The following is a 27,885-nucleotide window of genomic DNA, read 5'->3' on the forward strand; positions in this document are numbered from 1 at the left end:
AGTAATATAATGATTTTTGATTCAGAAATGCTACTTTTAATGACATTTCCTAAAAGTACAAGGGCCCGTATGTAAGCATATGTGTGTAAGAATGTAACAGCCTTGTCTGTAGGGTCGAATCTTGAAAAATAAATCTTGACTGATTTTGAATTGGTAATTGTTAAAATATTTGCTAAATCTCTACTATGCAGCATTATCTTACAACAATTAACTCTCAGTAATATCTATAAATAGCTTTTAATTAAATACATTGTTTAATGCATTTAGAAGCCTTTGTGGTGGGAAGGACAAAGGAAGATCTATACAGCATAATGGATGAGAGGAGTACACAGAAGCAAAGTGAATGTCTGAGATCATAGCGATTTTCATATTCTAGGATCCCTTTTCTCATTCAGCCCCTGACAATGGGGTTTTCATTCAAACACCTAAACATCTGTAATGTCCTAATTTTAAAATTAAATATCCTAATTTAAAAATTAAAATAAAAAATGTTGATGGGGGTGATGAACTTGCTAAGCTACATACATTGTAGTGCTTATATATAATGTTATTACTTTTATTATGACTTATTTTTTTTTCCTCTTGGTCTTTAAAGAGGGACAGATTCATGGAAGGCAGACAGAAAAAAACAAAAATGAAAGCAGGATCCAGGAAGAGAAAATGGTTTGGACAAGGATTTTGATTTGTAAAACAAAACATATTTAAGTTAAACTCCTGTGAAAAGTCTATATTTAGGATAGAAGGCAGTAAATATGTAAATGAATCAGGAACTGTTGAGTGAGATGCTGAGGCTTGTTTTTCATTTTTGTTATAGTTACTAGAAAATATTAACCTACAAAATGGTGTACTTGAATGTAGGGATAGAAACATGATGATGGAAAATATAGTATTTTTTACTATGCTTTTATGTCTTGACCACCTCTCTTGCCAGAAAATGTATAAATGTTTTATGATAGCCTGCTTTTAGCTGTGCATTTGTTTTATATTTTGTGTGTAGCTGGCTGCAGAAAAAGCATAATCTGTGTCCTTAATGCCAAGTCATAGGTAAATTTAAACCCTGTTTACTGACCTGAAGCTAAAAATTGACCTTATGGGATCAATTATTTCCTGTCTGAAGAAAAGAGCATTTGAGATAAGCAGGACAATGGATTAAAAGATTTAAAAATATTGACTAGTTACTGTAATTTTGAAAAACAAAAAAACAAACTGAATATTGTACAAATGTACATATATATGCATATGTTTATATGTATTGTGTTGTGTGTGTGTTATACACACAATATGCTGAAATGACCTTGCCTCACCTTCAAATCTTTTTAGGTACTTGTCCAATAATTCCATTGTTTATTTTGATAGTGCTTATTAAGTATCATGTTGATAAAACTTTATGTCATTGGTATTCAATACTATATGGGATGTTAATGCAAGAATAAATACTATGAAAATAATGGAACATGAAAATAGTACAGTTTTTATTGAAATAGCTATTATGTGCCAGGCAATGTAAAACCAATTCACTGACAAGACCTGTCCCTAAGTGCCTATCTTTTTCTCAGGTTTGCAGAACTGTATCTCTATGGGTTTGCTAGATTTCTTTTCACCATGCTATTCTTGTCTTCTCTTCTTGTTTGTAAGGATTCACATCAGTCATTTTGTACCTGGCAGCTCTTGAACCTCTACAATGACAAAAGTGATAAAGGAGTTTAAATGGTTTGAGATGAAATTCATCAGAAACATATCCAGAAATTCCCATGTCTTTCTAGTACCATATCATATCTCATGCCTTTCTAGTGACATTAAAAATTTAACATTTGAGTTTTATAGAAAAGATATAACTATCTCAGCAGACTTTGTCAAAGGCATATAACAAAGAATGATCATACTGTGAATTCAAAGCTACATATTAAAACAAGAACTCATCATCCTGATTGTTTTATCTCTAAGAGATAAGTCATTTTTAGAAGTAAATAGTTGTACAAGAAAAAGATTTGCTTGTACTTTTTAACTCAATTAAATATTTACACATTCTATAGACATATGTATGCACATATTTATATACAGATATAGAGACATGAATACTTATTGTTGCCTTGTAGCAAAAAAGGGAACTAGATTGTACTGGACAATGTTAAATATTACAGAGTTGGATATTGATATAGTCACTGACATATTTTTCTGTTGCATTTGTATCACCACTGATGGTATCATACAATAGATAGAGGACAGGGCCTCCCTTGTGGCACAGGGAGTGAGCATTGCACTCTGAAGCAATCCGCAGCCTCTGCAGCATGAGTTCAATCCCCAGCCAGCCAGGGAGCAACCCACATGGTGCAGCAGAGCTCTCCTGTCTCACCCACTGCTCCCCTCAGCAGTGTATTTCAGTCAGTCTGCTTGTTCTGTTCCCCACTCTGTCTCTGGTGAGTTCCCCACACACACCTCTGGCCTGTACCCCAGTTCTTATATCAATGAATAAATAAATCTTTAAAATAAAAAAAAGAAGTCAAATTCAACCTAAATGCCCCAAAACAGATGAGTGGGTCAAGAAGATGTGGTATATATACACAATGGAATACCACTCAGTGAACAAAAAAGATAAACTCATGCCATTTTTGGCAACATGGATGGAGCTTGAAGGGACAATCTTGAGTGAAATAAAACAAAAGGAAAAAGATAAATACTAGATAGTGCCATTACTATATGGAATATAAAGTAACTAAATTAAGAGACAGATAAAGACAGCTGAAAAACTAACCCTTGGTGATTGACTACAGAACTCAGACATCAAGAAGGGAGAGTCTGGGGAGGGGAACAAACAAACAGAGAAGGAGGCCCAGTGGTCTATGGTGGTGGAATATGGGTGAGCGAGTGGGTGGGGGGTGCACTATGGTGGTAATGCCTGATGAGAGTACACCATTATTATCTCAACTAAAAATAAATCAATTTAAAAATAGTCCAATCCAATGATTTGTAGGTTTCTTTAAGAAACATTTCACCAAAGCACTTGATGGCACTGAGAATAATATTATATGGTAAAATATGGGCACTCTTATCTGTAAAGTATTTCAGATGAATTGCTTTGAAACGTTTTAGGAATACATTGACCAATTTTTTTTCTCTTCTATTTTCCTTTCTCTATATGTCTGACAATAACATATAATAAAATTTATGTATGTCCAATACAGATCATTAAAAATAAGTATAAATTAAATTTCTAGTTCCAAAAACAATACATGTATCAATTACAATGCATGCAAACTTTTTACTTTCTGGTGACCCATAAGTAATGCTACCTCTTACAATGTATTAGAATCTAGGATTAATTATATATATATAATATATATAATTAATTATATATATAATTTTATATATATAAAGAGAGAAATATACAAATATTATGAAAAGAACAATAATAGCTCAAAATTTTCCATAGCAGATAACCTCCTATGTGCATTATTTTACTCAATTTTAACAGTGATCTTTTTTTAAAAGATTTATTTTTATTTATGCGCATACAAGAACTGGGGTGTAGGACAGAGGTACAGAGGGTGAGAGGATTCACCAGAGACAGAGGGGAGCAGAACAGGCAGATCCACTGAAATACACTGCTGAGGGGAGCAGGAGGCAAGACAGGAGAGGTCTACCGACCATGTGGGTTAGCTCCATGGCAGGGGATTGAACTCATGCTACAGTGGCTGTGGGTAGCTTCCAGTGCTGAGACTTAACCCCTTGTGCCACCAGGGAGCCCCCAGGGTGGAAATTCTTTAAGAGTGCTCTCTAGATATTTTACCCAGGAACTGTGTTTACATCCCTCTTTCTTGAACCAGCTATAAAGAAAGCTGGGGAATCTGACCTCTATTATAGATGCCATATGGCCACCGAAGAACCAGGAAATCTATTCCTAGGAGAGAAAAAGACAAAATTGGTATTAAGGGACAATTCTAACTTTGAGACAAGTCTATATCTTACTCACTTTATCTACAAGTCTATATCTTACTCACTTTATCTCACTTTATCTTCCATGGAATGTGTATACCAGGAAGACACTGGCCCATATTTCCTGATTCTATACTGAGTCAGCTTTGTGAAACTAACAGTCCCCACACCATCAAAGGAACTCATGGCCCTGTGCAATTATTGTTCTTCACTTTTTGTTTTTGAACCATGAATCTACCTATTCAAGACATTATTGTCCTAGAAAATCTTTTGACTAATATGCTGCACACATTCACATCCCAACATTTATCCAGTAATAAAGGAATGTTAAAGCTTCAGAGGTGTTCAATGTCAGTTCAAAGCTGCTTGCTCTCCCTGTAACCACCTGGTTTTTCTAGTTTTGTTCAACATGTTTGTTTACAATGTGATCTGTTTTCCCCTGGTCTAATGTCTTCCTTGCATCCTTAAGTTGAATTGGTAAAAAGGTGTTTGTTTTGACATCCTTGCTGTTTAATTTGGTATATAAACAGGCCACTCAAGGTCAAGTCAGTCTGTCAGGTTACTTTCCAATTCTGAAAGAACTTGCTGACTAAATTCGCCCATGGCCTATGTTGCCTCTATTAGCGCAGGTGCATCTGTGATGGAAGACTTTTATTTGTAGTAAGGTTCCAATTGGCTCACAATTAAAAATAGGCAAAACCATTAAAAAAAAGCATGAGGATGAATATTTATCATTCAGGATAATGGCTGACACTAGGGAAAAGCGAGATGATATTGGGAAGAGTACAGAGAGAGGCTCTGAGGTTCTGGTGATGTGCTCTTCCACTTTGGACTGCAATAACATGGGTATTGCTTTTATTTTCACTCTCAAGTTGTCCATGCATATTTCATGCGGATCTAAAGACTCTAAAATGTATTGTACATGGAACTTTTACTTGTTACCAAAACTAAGGAAAAAAGACCTCTCTCCATTGTCATGAAGACGCATAATTTCAGTCATCCAGCAATTTACTGCTAAACAAATCTTTGTTGCCTAAATTCTGCTCTTTTCCATCGAGAGCAAGAACAGTTTCTGAACTACATTAGAACACCTAAAATATTTTCAAATACTCAATACAAGAGTCTAACAATACTTGAAAACTTCAGTTCTGGATGAATGACTCCTATACTGTTTCAAAACTTATGAGGTCTCTGAGCTTTTCAGTCAGAAATGAACACTTGTTTCTCTTTAGGACTTTCATGAATTGTCGTATAATTGATTTTACCAAGGACTGTTTTGTCAATCACAGAAGGTTATGCACACAAGCGTTATCATACCTTCTTATTTTCCTGTTGCAAACAATTATGGCTTTAATTTAGGTGAGCATTATCATTTTGCTGATTAAGAATTCATGGCTTGAGGTGGTCAACTTTAGGTAATTTTCTTTCTTTTTTTAAAAGATTTATTTGTTTATTTATACAAGCACTGGGTAGAGTCAGAAGCTCAGGAGGGTGAGAGAATTCACCAGAGCCAGAGCAGGGAACAGAACAGGCAGACTGACGAAATACACTGCTGAGGGGAGCAGTGGGCGGGGCAGGAGAGGCCTGCATGCCATGTGGGACACTTGCTGGCAGCCAGGGATCGAACTGGCTCTGCGGAGGCTGTGGGCAGATTCGCAGCCCAGTGCTCAACGGCTGCGCCACCAGGGGAGGCCCAACTTTAGGTAATTTTCTTTGGAATTCTCATAGGAATCTCATCTTCCCTCAAGGAAATATAATCCAGCTTCTTAGTTTTATTTTCCGATTGTAAAAGAACAATTAATTATCTATAGATTTCTTACAGCAACATGTTCTTTAGTAACATAGGCTTGAGTATTATTGTCCAGGGCTGTCGCTGGGATAGTAGTTGCTCAACTGATTAGTTGCTCAACTTTGCAGTGGTTCCTGTTACATTCTCTTGTAAGCAAATAGGGAATCTGTCTAAATTAAATCTGATCTACCTTATTGTGTGAATCTTAAAATGCTCATTTTTATTTTCACATTTTAAAATCTGTAAAATCAAGAGGCATTTTGCAATCTATGCTGTCTGATATGCTATCAACTAGGAAGAGGTTGTAGTTGAGTTATGTGAAAATCTTCTTGAGAGAGAAGTACAGGCAAGCACCAAAGCATTTTTGATTGCATAAAATATGGTGCTTAAAAATGTTCTTAGATATTTTATCAAATGAATATTTGTACGTGGTTTAAAAAGCATTGTTCTTGAAAAGCATTATGGAAAGCATTATTTTTGGCTTTATAGCTACATCTTGAAAAAGCACACTTACCTTCCTTTTTTTTATTTATGAATTTATTAGATTATATACTCCCTTCTATAAATAAGAATTTTGTTGTTTATACTCTCATCCTCTTTCCAATCTAGTGCTCCAGCTTTCCTCCCACCCCCAACAACTAGATTTTGTCATTTAGACTCCAACTTTTACACTGTCAAGGTTGACTGCATTTACATTCTATTCCATAACCATAATTAAGGCATCAAATCCTTAACTCTAGATTAATTTTCTCCCCACTGAAAAAAACCCCATAAATGTGTTTACATGCTGATGATGGTATAAATATTATTCACTGTAGATCCTGAGAATACTATCATTATATTTTATTTTCCTTTTCCTCAAGTAAGACTTTCATGTCATTCAAAGAATATTAATATCCATTCTTATTTCTTCTAACTCAGCAATATACAAATCATGCCAAATTATAGTTTTCCTTTCCTGAACAGTTATCTTCTTTGAGTTTCTAATTACCCTCCTTTCTTCTTCCTGGAAGAAAGTTACCTCCTTCCCTCATGCCTGAGAGCCTCCTACTTCTTACCTATTCAGACTTTGTTTGAACTCCATTCTATTCTTTTTTTTTTAAGATTTATTTATTTATGCATATAAGAGCTGGGGTACAGGCCAGCGATGCAAGGGGTGAGACGATTTACCAGAGACAGAGTGGGGAACAGAACAGGCAGACTGACTGAAATGCACTGCTGAGGGGAGCAGCGGGAGAGACAGGAGAGGTCTGCTGCACCATGTGGGTTGCTCCCTGGCCGGCCGGTGATTGAACTCATGCTGTAGAGGCTGTGGACTGCCTCATGGTGAGGTGCTTAACCCCTTGTGCCACCAGGGAGGAACTCTCCATTCCATTCTTCTCCTTGAAGGTCACTTTCAATTTGGCTTATTTACTCTATACCATGATTTTCTTGTCCAACATTTTAAAAGTTTCATGAAATTTCTGGAAGTCTTTATTATTTGTATTTTCCTAGACACCTTTATTTTAGCTTCAAGGTTTTTAATAAACTATCATTAATTTTTTTCTAAAAATCTCCCCTCCTATCTGTTCTACCATTTTTTTCTGGATACTTCTCTTTGAAATTCTCTGTCCCCTTCTTCCTGAATTGGATGTTTACTACTTTTTTTTTTAAAGTTGTGATTTCTATTCACTTAATTTCTGAACTACATATCCTTATTTATTGCCATCTTTGTTTTATTCCAGTGCATCTTCAGGTAAATCCATAAGAGAAGATATGATTTCTTCATGTTTTGAAAAGCTGCATTCACCTTTAATTGATGGCAAGGGTGAGTATAGAACTCAAATGATTTTTTTTCATGGGTCTTTGAATGTATTGCTTCTTTGCCTTCTAGCAAACACTAATCACTACTGAAAATCACTAATCACTACTGGTCACCCCTTTTCTTTCTGTGTATTTAAGGAATTTGATTTATTCTTCGAGTTTAGAAATTTTACAATCAGGATTTTAAGTGTGTTGATTTTCATTTCACTTGTTTTTCTTTAGCTGTAGGTCATATTGTCCTATTACTGTCATTATATATAAATATCATTTTCTGCATTCTCTCTTTTATCCAAGTGTCAATTACTGAACCCATTTTATTACATTATCTTTAATACTTTTATGTGTATTTCCAATTTTGAGAGGTTTCTGAGTTGTTTACTGAGCAATTTCTGTAAATATTATTTTTTTTTGTCATTATACCTTGAGATCTTTCTTGTTTTCTGATTGTTCTTTTCCTGGAAATTTATGGCTGCATTGACTACACAATCTTTTAAATAATACTATTTTAAATTTGTTTCCTCTCAAATTATTTTGATATATTTTCCTCCCTTTTCATTTATTATATCTCATTCCTTTTCTTTCCTCACTTTGTGCTCTCCATACTCAAAATTTAATCAAGTACAGTTTCTTTTTTTAAATTGGTACTTACGGTGAGTCAATAACCCTGCGATTTATTTTTTAGATCCTTGTTGACTGGCAGATTTGTTTGAGGCATTAGGTTGCTTGGATACACCCCAAATATCTTGGTTACTGTAACCCATATTACCTGTCCCAATTCACCATATAGTTTTTCAGTTTGTTTGGAGAAGAATCTTACTGTTTACCTCCCTTTGTTTTTTTAAACTACAGTGTAAACAGCAAACAGTGGCTTGGTTTTTCCTGGTGGCAGAGGGAAAGGTAAAACTGTGCATTCATCCTCCTGTTTGCCACACCTTCTGCACTTCCCATTTTCCAAGTATATGGATTTCCAGTTCCAAATCTGCATAAGGTGTGACTGTCAAGATCTGCACATGCCTTGCCTGCTATCTTCTGTGCTGCTCTGGAAAGTAGCTCTTCTACTTTGCTTTTCGATCAATATTTATCTACATTTTATATTCTAGGGAAAAAATTGAACTCTTGCCTCAAATGGCCTTCTTCATTTTCCCCATTATTCTGAGTTTATGACTTCCCACTCCTTTCGTATCACTGCAATTAAGTCCTGAGAGGGAAGGAAGGAAGGCCATACCACTTTGGATTAGAATATCAATCTTATAATTAAAAATATCTGAATTGATTAGATAAAACATATAACATGTTGTTAAGTGACTTCATTTTCTTTATTACATGTAACATCAATAAGAGGTAGAAATAAAACAAAAGACAACCAAGATAGTGATATGCAAGTGGCATACTCTCTGTAAAGAGGAGGTAGTGGCAAATCCAGGTTCAGTCAATTCAGTGACGTGAGACCTGGAAATATATTTAACCTCATAATTTATGTCTCAGTGAAATAAGGAACAGAATTTACCATTAGGGTTCTCTTGAAGTTCAAATGAAATTATGAATGTAAAGAAGTTAGTAAGGAGTTTTGTGTATGGTATACATGCAATAAATGGTGGCTTTGCTAATACTATTTGTAAAGGGGAAAAAAAATTCCACTGTCTTTTCTGGTTTCTCACTTTTACCTCCACATTCTTGCTTTAAGAGATTATCAATATACAAAACAACCTTTTTTTCAGAGTTTTTTCTCTCATTAAATATTTATTGAGTGATAAAAGGAAAAGAAAGGGAGAAGTGTTTGTCATGAAGGAGCTGTTTAGTAGTGGGAGGATGAACCAATAAACCCAGATGTCCAGTCCAGTGTGAGAAACACTGTGGAGGGTGTATCAGCAGAGCGCTGTGGAGGACAGAGGTGATGGTGACTTTCCCTAAAGAGAACCCACAGCATAGCAGTTAGCTTACTAAGTAAGCAGTCACCAATCTGGATGAGAGGAAATGGGGGAAACTATATGTAAAAGCACCAAATATTAAAAATTCATTAAAAACTCATTTAGAATATTAAATGAATACAAATAAAATGGATAGAAGAGAGTAGATGTATTAAAAAAATGACCTGTGTCCATTAGTATACTTTAAGTGAAGGCTGAAGGAATCAAAGGGAAAAATTTATCTTGCTACATAGAGAGACACTGGTATGTTCATTGTTAAAGGGGCTGGAGAGCTTGATAGATGCTAGATTCTGAGGTAGCAACTGCTCAGAGAAAGGAAAAGCGAGATTGTTTTAATGTGTGAGGATTTTAGTTTTGAAGATTCAGAGGAATATGTCTTCTGGAAGGTTGTTTAGCACAGGTGCTGACATGAATGCTTCTAAAGGTGAAGAAGAGGACAATTGGGTAAGATTGCTCTTAATGAAACTGGGAAAACTGCCATTTAGCATTAAGTCAAGGGCAGTTCTAAAGATTGCTGAGGATTAAGGGCCCATTTTAGCTTGGATTATAGCTGTAAACATAATCAAGAAACCAGTTCTATTTGTAATTAATTGTATTAAAGCATAAGTAGTAGTTAAGGAACTTAACTGTATTGATAATGCTCATCTATATATCATTATAACATCATACTGGCTGAACAATTATTTAATATTCCCTTGTCTTTGGATTTGCAGAATGCCATAGAAGTTTAACTCGTGTAAATAGTGTGGCCCTAGTGTCATGGATGTGAACATTTCTCTAAATTTGAATCATTTTAATTTAAAAAAAAAAATTATTTATTTATGTGTACGAGAGCTGGGGTACAGGCCAGAGGTGTGGGGTGTAGGGTGAGAGGATTCACCAGAGACAGAGTGGGGGAACAGAACAGGCAGACTGACTGAAGTACACTGCTGAGGGGAGCAGTGGGAGAGATAGGAGAGGTCTGTTGTGCCATGTGGGTCACCTCTTTGGCTGGGGATCGAACTTGTGCTGCAATGACTGTGGATTGCTTTATAGTGCTAATGCTTAACCCCTTGCGCCACCAGGGAGGCCCCCAAATCATTTTTAAAGATACATTTCTAACAGTAATATTACTGAATCAAATGAGTTAATATCATTCTGTTTGAGAAAGTGAATTTTTTATATTGTCACATGCTATCTATTGTTATACCATTTTCACTAACATCTCAGTCACATTGGGCAATACAATGGTTTGATTTTCTAATGGCACATTGTCCTTGTTTGCATTTATTTGAATTTTTTATATGCACATTTGTTAATTTTATTAGTTTCGTGCAGCTTTCTATTTTATCCAGTCCTATTAGTATATTCTGAGTTATCTAGGAAAAAATTATTTTTACTTTGATTCTCTTTGAATTATTCACAGTACATTCAGTAGCAATATTACTGAGTTGAGCAACATGTCATTTAGTGAGAATCTATAAAACTTAGCAATAATAGAGCAGAGCTCAGCAAACTTTTCCTTAAAGGGTCAGATAGTAAATATCTTAGACTTTGTAGGCCATATGGGATCTCTGCAGAACTCTTAGCAACTACCCAGTTCTGCTGTCAAGCTGGAAGTCAGCCATAGAAAAATATAAACAAGTAGACAAGGCTATTTTTCAGTACATTTTGATTTACAAAATCAGTTTTTTTTTTAAATACCTGATTTCAAGGTATACTATAAAACTATGGTAATTTAACAGTAAGTTTTAGAACAAGGATATGCACATAGATCAACACAACAAAATAGAGAATCTAGATTAAAAATTAACACATGGTAGTTAATTTTTGACCAAATGACAAAGCAATTTAATGAGAATATAAAGGTCATCAAAAAATGCTGTAACATTTCTACAACATATGAGAAAAAATGAGCCTCAAGACTCTTACTATACTCTTCACTCTTACTATATGGAGTAATTAATTTGAAATGCATATTAGAGCTGAACATAAAAGTTTAACTAAAAATGTAAATAAGCTACTTCTAGAAAAAAAGTTGGGAAAAACATAGCCACTCTATGTAGGCAAAGATTTTTACAATAGTTTACAAAAAATATCAGTGAAAGATTATTAAGTAAATGAGAAGACAAGCTAGAGGCTGAAAGAAAATATTCATTATCTAACAGAGGATTTACATTCAGAATATATAAAGAACTCAGAGGGTTCAATTATAAGTGTGCAGAAATCCTATAAACATGGTAAAATAATGTCCATTAGCAAGTAAATGGATGAATAATTGTGTATCCATATAAAGTCTCATTTAAAAGAATGAACTTTGGATACACTAAACTACTGAAACACCTAAGACAAATGAATATATAAAACCCTTGTAAAACTTTATTTCTCGATTAAAGAAGCCATTGACAAAAGAACATAGATTTTCATGCATATGAAATTCTAGAATAGACAAATTCAATATAATAATGATGGAAAGCAGATTACTGGATGCATAGTTTCAAGGCTGAACTTGTGATTCAACAAAAAAAGAATTACAAGGGTATGTTATGGAAATTTTATAACTTCCTGGAGGTAGTAGTTTTATGATAACTTACTTTATGGCAAACCTCATCAAATTATGCACTTACACTTGGTACAGTTCATTGTGTAAAAATTTTATTTCAATAAAGTTAACCTAAAAATGTGATTGTTTTTAGTAATGACACTTTGGCCTTTAACTTTAATGTCTATATTTTTCAGGAGCTACTGTTTACCCTGCAATTTCTGTCCTATAAAATAGTCGTAGTCACTATCTCTATAGACAAATTTTTTGTTCCATATTTCATATATTCTAGCAGAGTTTTTGCTAATTGATTTTTTACAGTTATTTGCAACTAATAGTTGCTTAAAAGGGAGGGTAATATATTAAAATTATTGCTACATTAGATCTTAAGAATATTTGTTGCTGAGTATTTTAAGTTAAAGGTAATTTGTTTTTTCATTTTTATGATTTTGAATGTAAATATAGTAATGATTATTACTACTATTTTCATGTATTACTATACTATTACTAAATATTTACTACTAAATATTTTACTACTAAAATATTTTAATAACTAAATATCCAAATAATTTTTAACTAATACAGAGGAATTATAACCCAAAATAATAATATATAAATTTATTATAATTAATACAATTTGCTATTGGTACTTTTGGAGGAATGATGGACATATATTTTGATGGAATAGACTATGAACACCATAAACAGACCTGCACAAATATAGTCAACTGACTTTTGTGATGCAAAGATAATTGAGTGAAGAAAGGATAATTTTTTCAACAAATGATGCTAGAAAAACTGTACATTCATATGTGAATGAAATAAAATAAAGCTGAAACTAAAGCGCTCACATTTTATAAAAATTAGTTCAGGATGGTTCATATATTTAAATGTTAAATGTAAAGCAAAACTTAGAAGGAAATGTGTGAGAAAATTGTGATGACCTTGGGTTGGTCAATGAGTTCTCTATGACAATGAAAGCATGATGTGTACAAGAAAAATAATTAACTTCATAAAAATCTGTACTTCGTGAAAAATTCTCAGAATTGCTTTGTAGAAGATACTCTTAAGAAAATGAAAAGAAGCAGTCCAGTAAGTTGGTGACAGAGTCAAGATTCTGGGCTTCCTCATACACGTACAACCAAATTCCAACAAAAGAAAGACAACAAACTTTGAAAGATAAATGAACAGCTGTCTCATGCATAAGGAGCAATAGCAATAGCAAAAGGACAAACTGACTGAATTGTGTAGAACAAGTGGGAAGTACCATCCATAACTGGAAGGGAGGCTGCCATGGGGAGCTCTCTACTGTTGCTGACTCTGGGAACATGCCCACATTTGGAACATTAAATTCTAGGCACTACACAGAGCAGTGGTCACTACACAGAGCAGCCAGGAATCAGGCTGCAGGACAGAGGTTGCACCACTGGACAACTCTAGTAGTAAGGGTACAGAACAAGATTGCTGTTTTGGTTACTATTTACTACTCTGTAGTCTGAGACTCCTAATCTAGATCACTTAGAGCCCAAACCTGCAAGGAGAGTCAGGTTTGATTAATTGTACCTCCTGGAAGGTGTTACTATTTGCAGCTTGAGGTTGTGATATTCAAATACTTGCTTTATTCCTACCCAGGGCCAAAACTGAGACTATAACCGAAAGCTCTCACTAACCGGAGTTTAAACACCTATATCTTAATAATAGGAGCAAGCACCCCAGGGCAATAATAATAACTAACTACTGCTAATTATTGAATGTATTTTATAAACAAATTAGTTGTTATCAAGCAAGTTAGGCATTATTATTTCCTCTATTTTACAGATGAGTAACTGAGTTAACTGAAACTTAGAGAGGTTAATTAAATTGCTCACAACTAAGTAGTTGGCAAAATCTGATACAAATATTTTTTTTCTAATTAAAATTCTTTGTTCTTTACCTCTCAGCATTGTCTTAGTTCATGATATGGGTGATGGGAATTAAATACCTTCTTTTATGAAAGCATCCTTTCTAAACTGATAAGGATCTCCTGATGAGACAAGTGAGTAAGTCCACATTATGTAATAAAATAAATCTAAGCTTCAACAATTTCTAGTAGAGTTGTACCAAGCATTATCTTGAATGTGTTTGCAGTTGGAGCAAACACGTAAAGAGCACCAGATGCAATAACTGATCGCATCACTATTTGCCAATATTTACACCATCTTTTAGTATCACTCAACTTCTCCTCTATGATCTCATTCTCTTTCTTTCCCTTGCTGTCCCTTTGTCATTATTGCATATTACTGGTCTGCCAAGACCCTCAGGTACAGAGTACTGTTGATCTCTGTGTTAGTTAGTTTCCTAGGAGTCAAGATCTTCATCTCATTCTCCTCACAATTTTCAGGAATCCTCTAACCTGACAGGCAAATGGTCTGGCAAAAAAGTCCGATCCTGACATTTACAGTGTTAGGTGACATGAGTGTACATAAAAAAAGTAAAATAATTCCGTTCCCAACTGGCTGCAGACACCCATATGCATGGCAGCAATGTGTTGTCATGTGGGCACTGGTAAAATATGTAACCCTTCACATAGCACTGAAGAATGGTGGTTTTCATAAATGGTAATGGGAAATTCAAAATTCTGCGAGGATGGCTTATTTCAGATGTTTTTGGAGGTAAGATATGCCCTTGATGAAAATATTTTTAAAAGTCACTTTGGTAATCATTTTGGTTATTTTCCCTCCACAAATAACCAGAAACTATGTAACTTTGCCTCCATCCTGTTTCTCCATTATGTTCACTCCTGATGTGCATGGGGATTAATTTATTTTGTCTTAAACAATTTTCTCTAGTTATTTGGACATAAGGCAATTGAATCTCTCATCTTTACCATTAAAATTTGACGGCATTACTCCTTTTCTATAGATCTTCACCCTCAAACTGTCTTAAAAATTTACTTATTTGAATTAAATATATACCCTTCTTTCATTTGGTAAATATTTAATAAGCAACTGCTCTTTGCAAGATACTCTTTTAGCAAAATCAAGGTGACAGTGGCAACTATGCATGTTTATGCATTATTTAGTTCAGATTTCTTTACTTACAACACTCTCCCACATGTTATTGAATATTTTCCAGATGCACCTTTATTCAAAGTACATTTATTAAACATACCTTTTTTTTTACCAAGAAAATGTCAGAACCTAATGGATTCACAGCCTTCTAAGTTTAGTTGTGTGTTGTATTATTTTGCTTTTAAGTGCTTCTCTGAAGAGTTATGTATTCTGGATATTGCCACTTAAAAGTTATCCATTTAGGAAATATCTCTTCTTCATGGACATTCAGTGTGGCTTTTTAGGGAAACCTTTTTTATGATTTCCTAAGAATCTTATAACTACTGACTATGATTTTTATATGCATACACTTTGAGGACACTATGGAAATCTGTTGATTTCTTTAAGAAAGCAAAACAAAGAACATCCAAGATCATGATAGAGGGAAAGTTTCCATATGGGAATAGGGACTGAATCTCATTATCTTGTCTTTCTAAGAATTTCTTCTTGAAAATCCCTCATTCATCTGTTATAAGGGTTGTAAGAAAATTCACTGATTCTCTTATCACATAAGACATCGCAGATGGATGATCCAAGGTTAGCAATGGAGAAAGAAAACAAATGTTAGAATTTTTCCTCCGTGATAAATATTTGAAAATCAGTACAGTACCTTATTAATTAGTCAGTGAATTTCCTCACGTAGTTTCTCTTAAATTGCACACCAAATTTGAAGATTCAGACAGCAGTAGACTGATCCAAAGTGTGAAGCTAGAATAGGAATCAAATTTTTCAAAAGGCCCTGCCCTTTGGCATTGATAAGATTCTTCATTTTAGCTATTCTAGTAGATGTGTGGTAGTATCTCTTTGAGGTTTTAATTTGCAATTCCCTCATGTCTAATCAAGTTGAGCATTTATGCATATGGTTATGGGCTATTTCTGTGTGTTCTTTTGTGAAGTGTCTGTTTCAATCTTTTACCAATTGTTAATTGGGTCTTTTGTGTGTTTTATTACTGGATTGTAAATTTTATTTTTGATAAAAGTCTTTTAATATATGCATTGAGAATATATTTTCCAAATCTTTGGCTTACCTTTTCATTTTCTTAATGGTATCATTGCAAAAGTCATAAGTTTTAATTTGTTGAAGGCCAATTTGTGAGCCATAATATCCTGCAGATTTTCTTCTGGAAGTTTCAGCTTTGACATTTAGGATTCTGATCCCACTTCAGAATTTTGAAGATAGAGAAAATCCTCCTTCTAACAAAAGGCTGTCTTTCAGTCTTACTTTTCAATAATGCCATATGTTAATTTTTCTTTTTTCCTCTTTTTACAGTTATTTTTAAACAATTTAGATGAGACCTTTTAGGACATGCAAGTCATTTGCCACATTAAAAGGGAAAGTTAATGATTTTCAATATTTTATTTCTAAAGTGAATCAAAAATTCCTGTTTTTCAAATGGTGGTAATTTTCTACTTTTAAAGAAGTGCTATATTTCACTGCAATATCAAAATTATCAGTATATTCTTGCATAAAATTCTTATGTTTCACTCTATTAAATGTATATTAATATATCACTTCCCAATATTATAAATTTTTATGTTTCAGGTACTTTTTATATTTGAATACTGTTTCTCTTTTCTATATATAATACTAGCTACTCATTTATTCAGTTGTTTTTCATTTATAATCTAAACTGAAAAATAGAATTTTTCTGCAGATTATTTTCATTAGAATAAGCTAACAATAAATCATGTGTTTTTTGGCATATTTCTGATGTGTCAAATACATGTAGAAGCATGTCTTTTATTTCAATTTAAGTGTGACTCATGTTGAGAAAGACTACAATTTACTTTCAAGGAAATAGATTAACCATTCTTTTAATTCAGGTGTTGGTATTCAAATACATCTCACCAAATATATAGGGTTAAATTTGCATAATTAAACATGATGTAGGGTAAACAGAGGTTAAGAATCAATAAGTGGCTCAATTTGAGATCTCATCACTGAGTGATTTGTGATACACTTATCTTTCTTCAATCTACATAATACTCTATTAACAGGTAATGGGATTTTATAGATTCTTGAGGAAATGATGAGCATCCTGGGAGGTTTGAATGTTTTTATTTTCAGTACATTGTTTAGAAATTAGCTTAGTCTGAACAAAATGATTTCTTGAAAGCAGAACATGGCTTGCATATAAGAGAACAATTGGTTATTTTGAATTCTATGGACTAGACCCTTCTAGTGAAAATAATACATATGTTTTGATGAGTATAAATAAGGCAAAAATAGCATGCCTAAATAAAGAGTTCTAGCAACCCAATTTTTAGTCCATAATTTTAATCTCATTAAAAATTTCTCTGAATAGATTTCCATAATGATTATTTTGGACACATATTTCCCAGTTCCCCATGTATCTGTTTCTAAGAACCAAATTGAAAATATGATATGCAGAAAAATGCATTTTAAATTGTTGAAACAAAAATATTTTATTTTTGTGTTTTTGTGTCTAATGTATTTATTTTAAGTGGAAGGTGGCAAAAGAGATAAAATTTTTGAATCACCCTGATTTCTCTACTCTTCCTCAAAAGACATAGCATTTCAGTTCATAAAACAGTAAAAACAAAATCAATAGTAATCGAAAAACTAAATTGCATGGGTAACAATCAAAACAAAGTTAAGTGACAAAATAAACTCAGAAATAATAGTGTTCAGGGCCAAGCCACTAAGAGCAATAAAATCTAATTGTATGACCAAATGCACAGGAGGAAGTGTTAAGAGCAAACAGAACTTTTATGACCAAGAGGCAAACAGTCTAACAATCAAGTCACAAGTTATCTTTCCCTAGACTGAGGGGTTCTTTCTTTGTGTGGAAGGCATGGGAAATCTGTTCAAGAATTGCAAAGTCTGTGTATGTCAGGACAATGAGACTTGGGCAAAGTGGGGAAAAAGCAGGTAGTATAGTTTCAATTGATTTTTTGAAACTAATAATTTAAGTTTACTTCCAGGACAAAGACACATACTGAGGAGAAACTGCTGGGAGAAGCTAAATTGAAATAGAGATATTTTATGAGGAGAAGAAAAAGAAGAGCCAGATAAAAGAGAATATATGGAAGAAAGATGAGAAAAATCCCAGAAGGTAAAAGACTCTCTTGTTTCATACTTAACTATAATAGGAGACAAATAATCCTAAGAGCTATAAAGACAGTAAAATGATCCTAAATCTCCCTTTCCTGTAAGAGTATGAAACATATCATCTCAAATAAAACAACATAAAGATTATGGTTGAGTGTTATAAAATTTCATTATTAAAAACAGTGATAATAATGAAAAAAGATACCAAGAGACAGCTGAACAAAATAGGGAGCTAATGATATTATAATAAGGATGTTACAATAAAGGTGGCCATTAGGAAAAAAGCATGTTTCTGTAAAATATATTTTTCAATATTTAAATAATCTACAAAGATCTTCCAAAATAAAGAGCTAAAATAAAATTATATATGGAGAAAAAAAGACTATATATGTATTTCATAAGATATTACAAAACTGAGATGAAACGTATCAATCATATCTGTAAATAAAAATAAGCGTAACTCCCCTATATAAAACTAACCTAGACTTTCAGTTAACTAACAAAGCGAATCCAACATAATTATGTATGTGAAATACATACTAAAACAAGGAGGTTTGGAAGATTATACTAAAATTAGGAAGTTTGGAAAGATGAAAAGTAAAAAAGAAGGAGAAGTTATGCCAAGATAAATTCAGTATAAAGAAAACGGGTCAAAATCTTTAGGTCTAACACAATAACATTCAGACCAAGATATAACAGGAGAACTTTGAATTGCTGTAAGCACAGTAAAGGTGTAAGTTATTAGTAGTTATGCATCCTGTAATAAAGCAATGACTTTCTTAAAATATATATAGAGATAATAAAAAAGGAATACAAAAGACTTTTATTTTTTTATCATTATTATTTTTTAAAGATTTATTCATTCATTCATTCATTCAAGCATTGGGTATAGTCAGAAGTGTGGGAGGGTGAGAGAATTCACCAGAGCCAGAGCAGGGAGCAGAACAGGCAGAAGGACCGAAGTACACTGCTGAGGGGAGCAGCGGGTGGCAGGAGAGGTCTGTGTGCCATGTGGGACCCTCACCCGGTGGCCTGGGATTGAACCAGCACTGCAGAGGCTGCGGGCAGCTTCGCAACCCAGCGCTCAACCGCTGCGCCATAGGGGAGGCCCACAAATGACTTTTAAATATGTAAAGATGCTCAATCTCAAATGCAAGCTAAAATTAAACTAAGACCATTGTTTGGGCAATAACTCAAAGATTTGATAATATTCTCTGTTGGTACAGTACTAAATATTTGTAAACATTGCTTAATTGCATTCAATTTGTTAAAATCCAGCTCTTAAGAAAATTTGACAAAATATTTTTGAAATCATGCATACATTTATCTTTTGACCCAGTAAGTCCATTTCTAGGAATTCATACCACTTATTTCAGTGTGAAAAGACCTATACAAAAGATCCTTTTTTGTAAGTGTATTTGTATTAGCAAAGAAACAGAAAACTGCTTTGTGTTCACTAATATGTACTACTGGAACAAAGTTGGTACCCTGATGAATAGAAAAATATTTAGGATATCTGTAGGTAGTGCTATGGTAAGATTTCCAGACTAAATTAAGGGAAAATAACATAATATAGAAAACTACAAATAGTCTGCTATCATATATTTCATAATTCTGTCTATTTTACATTCATGGATGTGTTTATATAAGAATTTATATATTAAAATGGAAGAATAAATTATAAAGGAAAGTAGAGATTATGGTGGAGAAAAGAAAACAGAAGCTGATTTTTCTGATGGTAACTTTCTTTGTGAATTTTATTTTTGAAAATCATACCTATTTCACATAATTATAAATCAAAATTTTATGATAATTCCTATGACTCTGAGTGGCAGGTGTGATGTGGTTACATATACCTTAAGAGATGGGAGCCTATATTCTGAATCATATACAGTGTTGTCAATATTACCTTTAAAAATATTAAAAATGGGCCTCCCCGGTGGCTCAGCGGTTGAGCTCTGGGTTGCGAAGCTGCCCAGAGCCTCTGCAGCGCCGGTTTGATCCCCGGCTGCTCCCCGGCCACCCTTTGCTCCCCTCAGCAGTGTACCTCAGTCCTTCTGCCTGCTCTGCTCCCCGCTCTGGCTCTGGTGAATTCTCTCACCCTCCCGCACTTCTGACTGTATAAATAATAAATAAATAAATAAATAAATAAATAAAATCTTTATAAAAAATAAATAAAAATATTATTTAAAATGTCTAAGAATTAAATGGAACATATAAAAATAAATATAATTGTATATTAAGTAATTATTTTTAGTAACCCCATTGTAGGTGATAGAAATTTGAGGGTAAAATGAAAACAAAACAAAATCTTAAAATGTTTTTATCAATGATTGCATTGGTGTAATGTTGGTTTTATGGTTCTGAGACGTTATGTTTGTAGCATGTGATGAAGAAAAAAATGGAGTCAGGTCAGTACTATTGAGACCTGAGATTTTCAGAATAGGCAAAAAGGAGTAACATAAATAAAATTAGGGACTTAAAGTTAAAATTCAAAAAATTCTGAATTCAATTTGAAAATCCCAGTGTGAGCTAAAAGCGTAGTTCGTCAGAATCTATTTCCTCATCTTTTTCACTGAAAAGATCTAGAAACAATAACCAACAATGATGTTTATATTAAGGTCTTCAAATATTATGTTTCTAAAACAAACTGGGACTATTTAAAGAAATAGCTGATTCCAGATCTAGAAATACCTAAAATCACCTGGAGAATTTTGTCATTACCAGGAAAAAGGAAGCTATCCAAGAATTCTGCATCTGAATCAAAGAACCTATGAGCCAACTTATTTAGTATATGCTGGCCAATATGGGCCAAATTTTTTTAAAAGATTTATTTATTTATGCATATAAGAACTGGGGTACAGGCCAGAAGTGCAAGGGAGGGAGTGAGAGGATTCACCAGAGACAGAGTGGGAAGCAGAATAGGCAGATCTACTGAAATACAGTGGGGTGAGACAGGAGAGGTCTGCTGTGCCATGTGGGTCACCTCCCTGGCTGGGGATCGAACTTGTGCTGCAGAGGCTATGGATTGCCTCATAGTGCTGACGCTTAACCCCTTGCACCACCAGGGAGGCCCCAATATGGGCCAATTTGAATAAGAATATAACAAGAGTAGAAATTTTAAAAATATATTTTAATGCATGAATTCATAATAATACATTAACACATTTTAACTCATTAATCTATTTGAAGAATGTTGGGGAACACTTCATAATTTTCAGAAGACTGATAAATACAGAAAAAGAATGTAACATTTGTCTGGCTTCCCTTTACTGTACAAACTGTAGTTCAGGATAACTAAGAAAAAAGCTGATATGGGAAAATTTATCTTTACAGAAGCAATTCAGATAATTGGGCGCTTTGAATGAACATGTTTTATAGCACCATAGAGTGCAATTTGCAAAAACCCAGCCTGTTTCAATTCTATAGGAAATGATCCAGTTTCGCCAAAGAGCAAATTGCAAAAAAAAAAAGAAAAAAAAAAAAAAAGGAACAAATAGTTGGAATTTGTCACGGTGGCAGAAGGATGGTTTCTGAATTTTCTGATTCTGCTCTATGTATTGCCAAAGGGTACACATGAATTTTCTTGCCATACTAGACTGGGAGTAAACATTGAAGGCTTTGATCCAAATTTTAGAACATACTGGGAGGTGGCACTTCCTTGGCTGTACCCTGATGTAATGAGAATAGTTACATACCCTGGCATCTGTTTCATGGATACCTTGGGAGTTCTTGAAACCAGCTTTCAGATGGACAGTATATGAAGAAGAAGAAAGATGATGCAGAATCTTCCAAAATAAAATATTTTAATTAGAGGTAACAATCATGAAACAAAGATTTAGGATTTCTTCCCTTAATTTTGGTTTGCTTCTTTACTAGAATATTTTAATAGCTGGCAGGATTTAAATACAATAAGATATTTGTCAAGAGTACACTAAAGCAGACATTATAGGTGTATGGCATAGAACCTGTTCTTTGCCTTTTAAATTATGCTTATTTTTTATTTTTATTTTTTTTTTTAAGATTTATTTATTTATACAAGCACTGGGTACAGTCAGAAGGGCGGGAGGGTGAGAGAATTCACCAGAGCCAGAGCCGGGAACAGGACAGGCAGACTGACGAAATACACTGCTGAGGGGAGCAGCGGGCGTGGCAGGAGAGGTCTGCACGCCATGTGGGACCCTCGCTGGCGGCCGGGGATCGAACCAGCGCTGCAGAGTCTGCGGGCAGCTTCGAAGCCCAGTGCTAAACTGCTGCGCCACCAGGGGAGGTCCTATGCTTATTTTTTAAAGCACAACATTTTAATAAAAACTTCAGAACCTGTCTCTATGGATTAGACTATATGCCCAAATTGTTGATGGCAGAAATGGGCTTCTGAGGATGAGAAAGCCAATGCACAGCTCATTTCCTTTGGTTTGACTTCATTCTGCTATTGTTTCACCCACTACTGCAATCTCTTATCTAATCCAGAGGATATTAAGGGCCACATATTGGGAAATGAATAAAAAGAAAAGTTAATTGAGTACTAAAATCATTAAGAATGCAGTCTTCTCAAGTGCACATAAAACATTCTTGAGAACAGACCACATCTTGGGTCACAAAACAAATAAATTCATGAAGATTAGAATCAAATCAAGTATCTTTTCTAATCACAGTGGTAGCAAACTAGAAATCAATTACAAAAAGAATGTGGAAAAAACAATATATGGAGTCTTAACAACATGCTACTTAATAACTATGGATTAATGAGGAAATAAGAAAATTTTTAAAAACCTAAAGAGAAACAAAAATGAAGACACAAACTATCAGAACCTTGGGACCACCATGGGACACAACAAAAAAGCAATGCAACAAGAATAAACAAAACCAAAATTCATTATAAGGAAATAATAAAAAAAAAAATAAAGCAGAAGTAAATGAAATATAAATTTAAAAAATACAAAGGTCAATCAATTTAAAAGCTGGTTCTTTGAAAAGATAAAGTAGACAAAACTTTAAGCAGATTCATTAATTAAAGTAAAGGAGAAAACTTCAATAAGTAGAATCATAAAAGAAGGGGAAGTTGCAACCATAAAAGAAGGCGGAGCATACAACCTCCCAAGACTGACTCAAGAAGAAAGAGAAAACATGAACAGACTAATTAATTACAAGCAAGGAAGTTGAAATAGTAATCAAAAGTCTCCCAAAGCAAAAGCCCTGGACCAGAGGATTTTAGTAGTGAGTTCTACCAAGCCTTTGAAAATGAACTAATACCTATCCTTCTCAAACTTTTACAAAATTTTGAAGGGAAGGAAATGCTTCCAAACCTCTTTTATGGGTCAAATTTGTCTGATACCAAAGCAGAAGGAGACATCATAAACAAAAATATCCACAGACCAATATCCTGGATGGACATAGATATAAAAATCCTCAACAACATCTGAGCACACTGAACTCAACAATACATTAAAAAAATTATATGTCCCTCTCTTACTTCGTCCATCTTTCCCTCCCCCTGTGTCATCAATTCCTTTCTTCTCTTTATAATGTTGTTTCTGAGACTTTGTCATTTCATAGCCTGGCTTGGAGAGCACACCTCTCCCTGCCACCCTGTATCCTGTTTTCACTTTTTATCCTATGTTTAGGCAGAGTTATTTCCTTAAGATTCTACATGTTGATTTCCATTTTTATCATCCCCATTCGGAAGCCTCGTTTTTTTGTGCGACCACTTGACTAGGCCTCCTTGATCCTGACTGAGTAACTTCACCATGGTTTACCAGCTCTTAAAGACCTCCTGCCAGCCTTTGTGAGACCATGGCCCAAAACCCACTGTGTAGCCTATAAAATAGCTTATTGTAAAGATATATAAAGAATCATGGAAATACCGGAATGGAAACTAGTAAGCTGAAACTTGAAGAAGACCATAACTGAAAGGTGGTTCTGGATTCGTGCTGCCTCTAAGGAATCCTGGCAGCAGAATTTGAGTATTGAATGTAGCGTGACTCGACACTGTCATCACAATTACATCATTCTTTTCATTGGCAAGCTCTTCCTCGTTGGCTTCCCCAAAGCTTTAGCTCTCTTGTGCCTTGTACATAGCTTTGACTTGTCCAGACTGAATTTTCCTCACAGCATTTTCCCAGCTTCTGTTTCACCACCAACTGCCAAAACCTCATTGTAGCTCAAAGTGAGAAAATGGGGGCTGCACAAGTGAGCTTTCTGAGCGAGTGTGAACAGCACACAGCCTCCAACGTACCTGGATAATGACGCCCCAGTGCTAGAGCCTTCCCACTGTCTGTTGCTGTCTTTAAGCATCTGGAAAACAGGGTAAAGGATATTCCTTCTCAGCAGAAGCCTGAGGGAAAACCTGTTTCCCTTACAAAGAGAAGTGAACCAGTTACAAACAGCCCATCTGCACCTGCACAGACACCTTTTCTGACAAGCATTGTGCCTTCGGGATGTAAACATGGAAAATTCTTCCATGTTATCTATAAAATATCAATAAACTGGACATGTCAAAATGCTAGTTATTTTCAAAGCTTTGAAGATTCCCATGTCTGGAGACAGGAGGCAAAATATACAGCATGTGGTCTGATTCGAGGACCACAAAAATGCCTTCCACTCCCAAAAACTTTGTTTTTCTTCTATTGAACTACTATTTCCTCACCCCTTGGGTTATGAAATTTATCTCTAAGAGAACAACTGTCAAAATAAGAGTAAAATATTTCTGACAGAGTGAGTTGACTACCCTTTCCTTTTTGCAACCGTATTTTTCAGAGCTTTTCTGAAATGTTTAGTATATATGGCATTGTTTACTAATAGCTTCCTGGTCTGAAAGCTACTGAGGACAGAAATTTCATTTTACTTATCTCTGTGTGCTCAGAATTTTATTATAGTGCCTAACATATAAAATTCACAACTAATGGGTATTGAATTGAGTGAAATGAAAAAAAAATGACTAAAGAATTTGCAATCCCTTACTTATAACAGGAATTCATTTAGTAGATTAGCTACTGAAGTGTGCATGGGAAAGAGACAAGAGTAGGTAAGTTTTCATAGACTTCAGGAAAACAGGTCTGAGCACAGATTCATGGCAGGCATTTCGATAAAGGGTTTTAAAAATTCTTGGTATGGTAGGAGATATTTAGAACTGAAAAGCAGTTAGGGGGAGTTCAAGCAAAAGGAGATGGAAAATACTTCAAAGCTATTTAAAAATTCTGAGGTCTGGCTTTTACTAGGAACTTGCAAGTCCAGAGATTAAAATACTGAAGTATTTCCTCCAATTAAACTTCTTTTTATAGTTCAAAACATATGTACCAACAACCTACTCCAAAGAGAAGAATTAGTATTTATAATTCCAAAATTTCAGGTGATAAACAGAGTTAAAATAGGGCACAGAATGACAGCAATAAAAAGGTAGCATTGTTCCTGTGTGATTTCCTTTAAGCAGTGAGAAATTGACTTTGTTTTCTTTTCATTTATTTTGGCCTTATTTGTTGTTGTCATCATTGTTGTTCCTTGGCAAAAGGGAGAATAAGGAATACTCCATACCCACATATCACTGCAGCTTTTCAATGTCGAGGTTACTGTCATGTTGTATGATTATTGCAACAAAAGTTGTTTACCACATTCAATTTACCTGTCCCATCTTAGATGTCTGAAATGTTGCTACTCTGAATAATCTTTAATTATTTAACAGTGTATGCTTGATTAATATGTCACTAAGATATATTAATGTGCTGGGTGAGGAAAGACTCCTTTTAAATTTGCATGAGCTAAAATATAAAATTAATGAATCTCTTTTTTTGTAAAAAAAATTGTACTCTTACAAGCTTGTTTATTTAAACATGACAATATTGTTTCAGTGCCATGGATTTGTACCTTTTATAATGATTCATTTACTTTCTATAAAAATTTATTTCAGGGAAGAAATGTTTGCATGCCTTTGAAGGTCTCTGGAAAAATTTTTCTTTTGTGAGTGAAAATGGAAAATCTTTAGTCACCAATTATATTTTTGACATTGGAGAGCTCTGAAAGCACATGATACTCTGTTGGAAAGGAATTGATACTGGATGTTAAAAAATACTTTCCCTAGCTAAATCTCCATGTTGTTTTTATTTCAAAAATCAGTGCACATACATTGTAGGGAATTTTTTTAATCACAAAAAAATGAACTTTTCAGCTCATATAGTGCTTAGAGAAATGCTAATTGGGATCAACTATCTAGAAGATATTTATCCTTTATATTTGAAAGGTTCGTACATTTTGACCCAATTGAATGAATGACTTTCCTTTATGTGAAAATCAACCACAGGAATTTGTAAATATTTTTTTTCACGTTCAGAATAATTAAAAGAGATCAATAATTCATGATGATACAAATAGAGCCTCTTTTACTCTATAAACCATTTCAAGTTTGTCCAATATTTCCCACTAATGTTTCTATTCCATCCTAACAATATGCTTTCTATCCCTGTTACCTCATTAAAACATTTTACCAAAGAACTCTTAATTATCTGAACCATTTTCTTTATTGTCCTTAATATTTTTGTGATTTGGGGACTTAAGGCCTTTTTACCCTTCTGGAAATAGCTTCTCCTTAGCCTTCTAGGATAACATAGGGCATTGTCCGCTTATTTACCTGACCCTTGATGCTCCCAAGAAAACACACTTCCTCTGGAAGACTTCCCCCTGGACTTTAGATGCATTATCTCATGTAATTCTTACAATCCTATAGGGAATTTTTGAGCTCAAATGTTTGTTTCCCTAATACAGTAGAACTGCCAGAAATGCTGCATAGACTGTCACCTTAGAAGTTTGCTTTTCTGTGCTTTCTTGGCCTCCTGCCCAACACATGTGCAGCTTAGAAATCAGCAAATTCTGAGGGAATAAGGAGGTCAATGTAGGACTTACTTTATTGTGTTTCTTCCTTCTTAGGGATCTTGCTCCTTCAAGTACTCACTGCCTTGGCTATAAAATCTGATGTATGCAAAGCTACATATTTTATTCAGTTTTAGAGGAGTTCTGAGATGAGGATTTGGTCTCATTCAAGCTGTTCCATCTAGGCTGGAAATGAAAATCCTCAGTAGTGCTGCTCAAATGGCCATCTGATAACTCTATTTTACTGGCCCGTGATGAGATCAGAAGGTTGTGCCAGAATATATGCCAACATTGCTTCCTTTATCTAGAGAATTTTATCTATCCACTACCTCTTCAATGGAGGCTGAACTAAAGAGTTGACTTATATTCCTTGCCTTAGTGAATATACATTATGACACATACTCTTTATTTCATCACAGAGTATATAGAAGAGTCCACTGACCAATTATCTAGGGTTTCACTAGTTATAGGGCCAGAAAAATGACATACAATATAGCCATAAGTAAACTTTAGCACTTGCAAATAATTATTGGTAATTCCTTCTTGTTGAATGCCTATCCTGAGACAAAGATTTATTAGTTCTGCAAAAACTCTGATAACTACCTGTGAATATTCTAAAACTTCTTAAAATTTTTCATATTATTATAGACAAAAAATATGATACTAGAAAATTGCCTCCTGTCACAGACTATTCTGTGTGTGTGTGTTGGGGGGGGGGCAGAATCGTTTTTATTTCTGTTTCTTAGGTTTTTTTTTCCCTAAAGATTTATTTATTTATGCAAGCACCGGGGTACAGGTCAGAGGCACGGGAGGGTGAGAGAATCTACCAGAGGCAGAGCAGGGAGCAGAACAGGCAGAGGGACTGAAATACACTGCTGAGGGGAGCAGTG

General features: G+C 34.4%; 2 long non-coding RNA genes across 2 annotated transcripts in view; one reads left to right on the forward strand and one right to left on the reverse strand.

Moving 5' to 3' along the window:
* LOC119259406 (uncharacterized) overlaps positions 1 to 27,885 on the forward strand; it is a 114,339-nt gene that overhangs the window by 33,478 nt on the left and 52,976 nt on the right. Inside the window, exons 4-7 of the long non-coding RNA XR_008554112.1 lie at positions 7,447 to 7,529; positions 8,375 to 8,422; positions 13,915 to 14,009; positions 18,010 to 18,140. This is a non-coding gene — a long non-coding RNA (uncharacterized LOC119259406). The remainder of the gene's footprint in view (positions 1 to 7,446; positions 7,530 to 8,374; positions 8,423 to 13,914; positions 14,010 to 18,009; positions 18,141 to 27,885) is intronic.
* Positions 1,462 to 27,355, reverse strand: LOC119259407 (uncharacterized). Its single transcript, XR_005128449.2, has 4 exons — positions 27,029 to 27,355; positions 24,372 to 24,430; positions 3,851 to 3,898; positions 1,462 to 1,676 (listed from the first exon to the last, which is right to left on the reverse strand). It is a non-coding gene; the product is annotated as an uncharacterized LOC119259407 (long non-coding RNA).

Source organism: Talpa occidentalis, unplaced genomic scaffold (genome assembly GCF_014898055.3).
Source record: "Talpa occidentalis isolate TD23 unplaced genomic scaffold, MPIMG_talOcc4v2.1 talOcc4.5, whole genome shotgun sequence".
NCBI classification, from domain to species: Eukaryota; Metazoa; Chordata; class Mammalia; order Eulipotyphla; family Talpidae; genus Talpa; species Talpa occidentalis.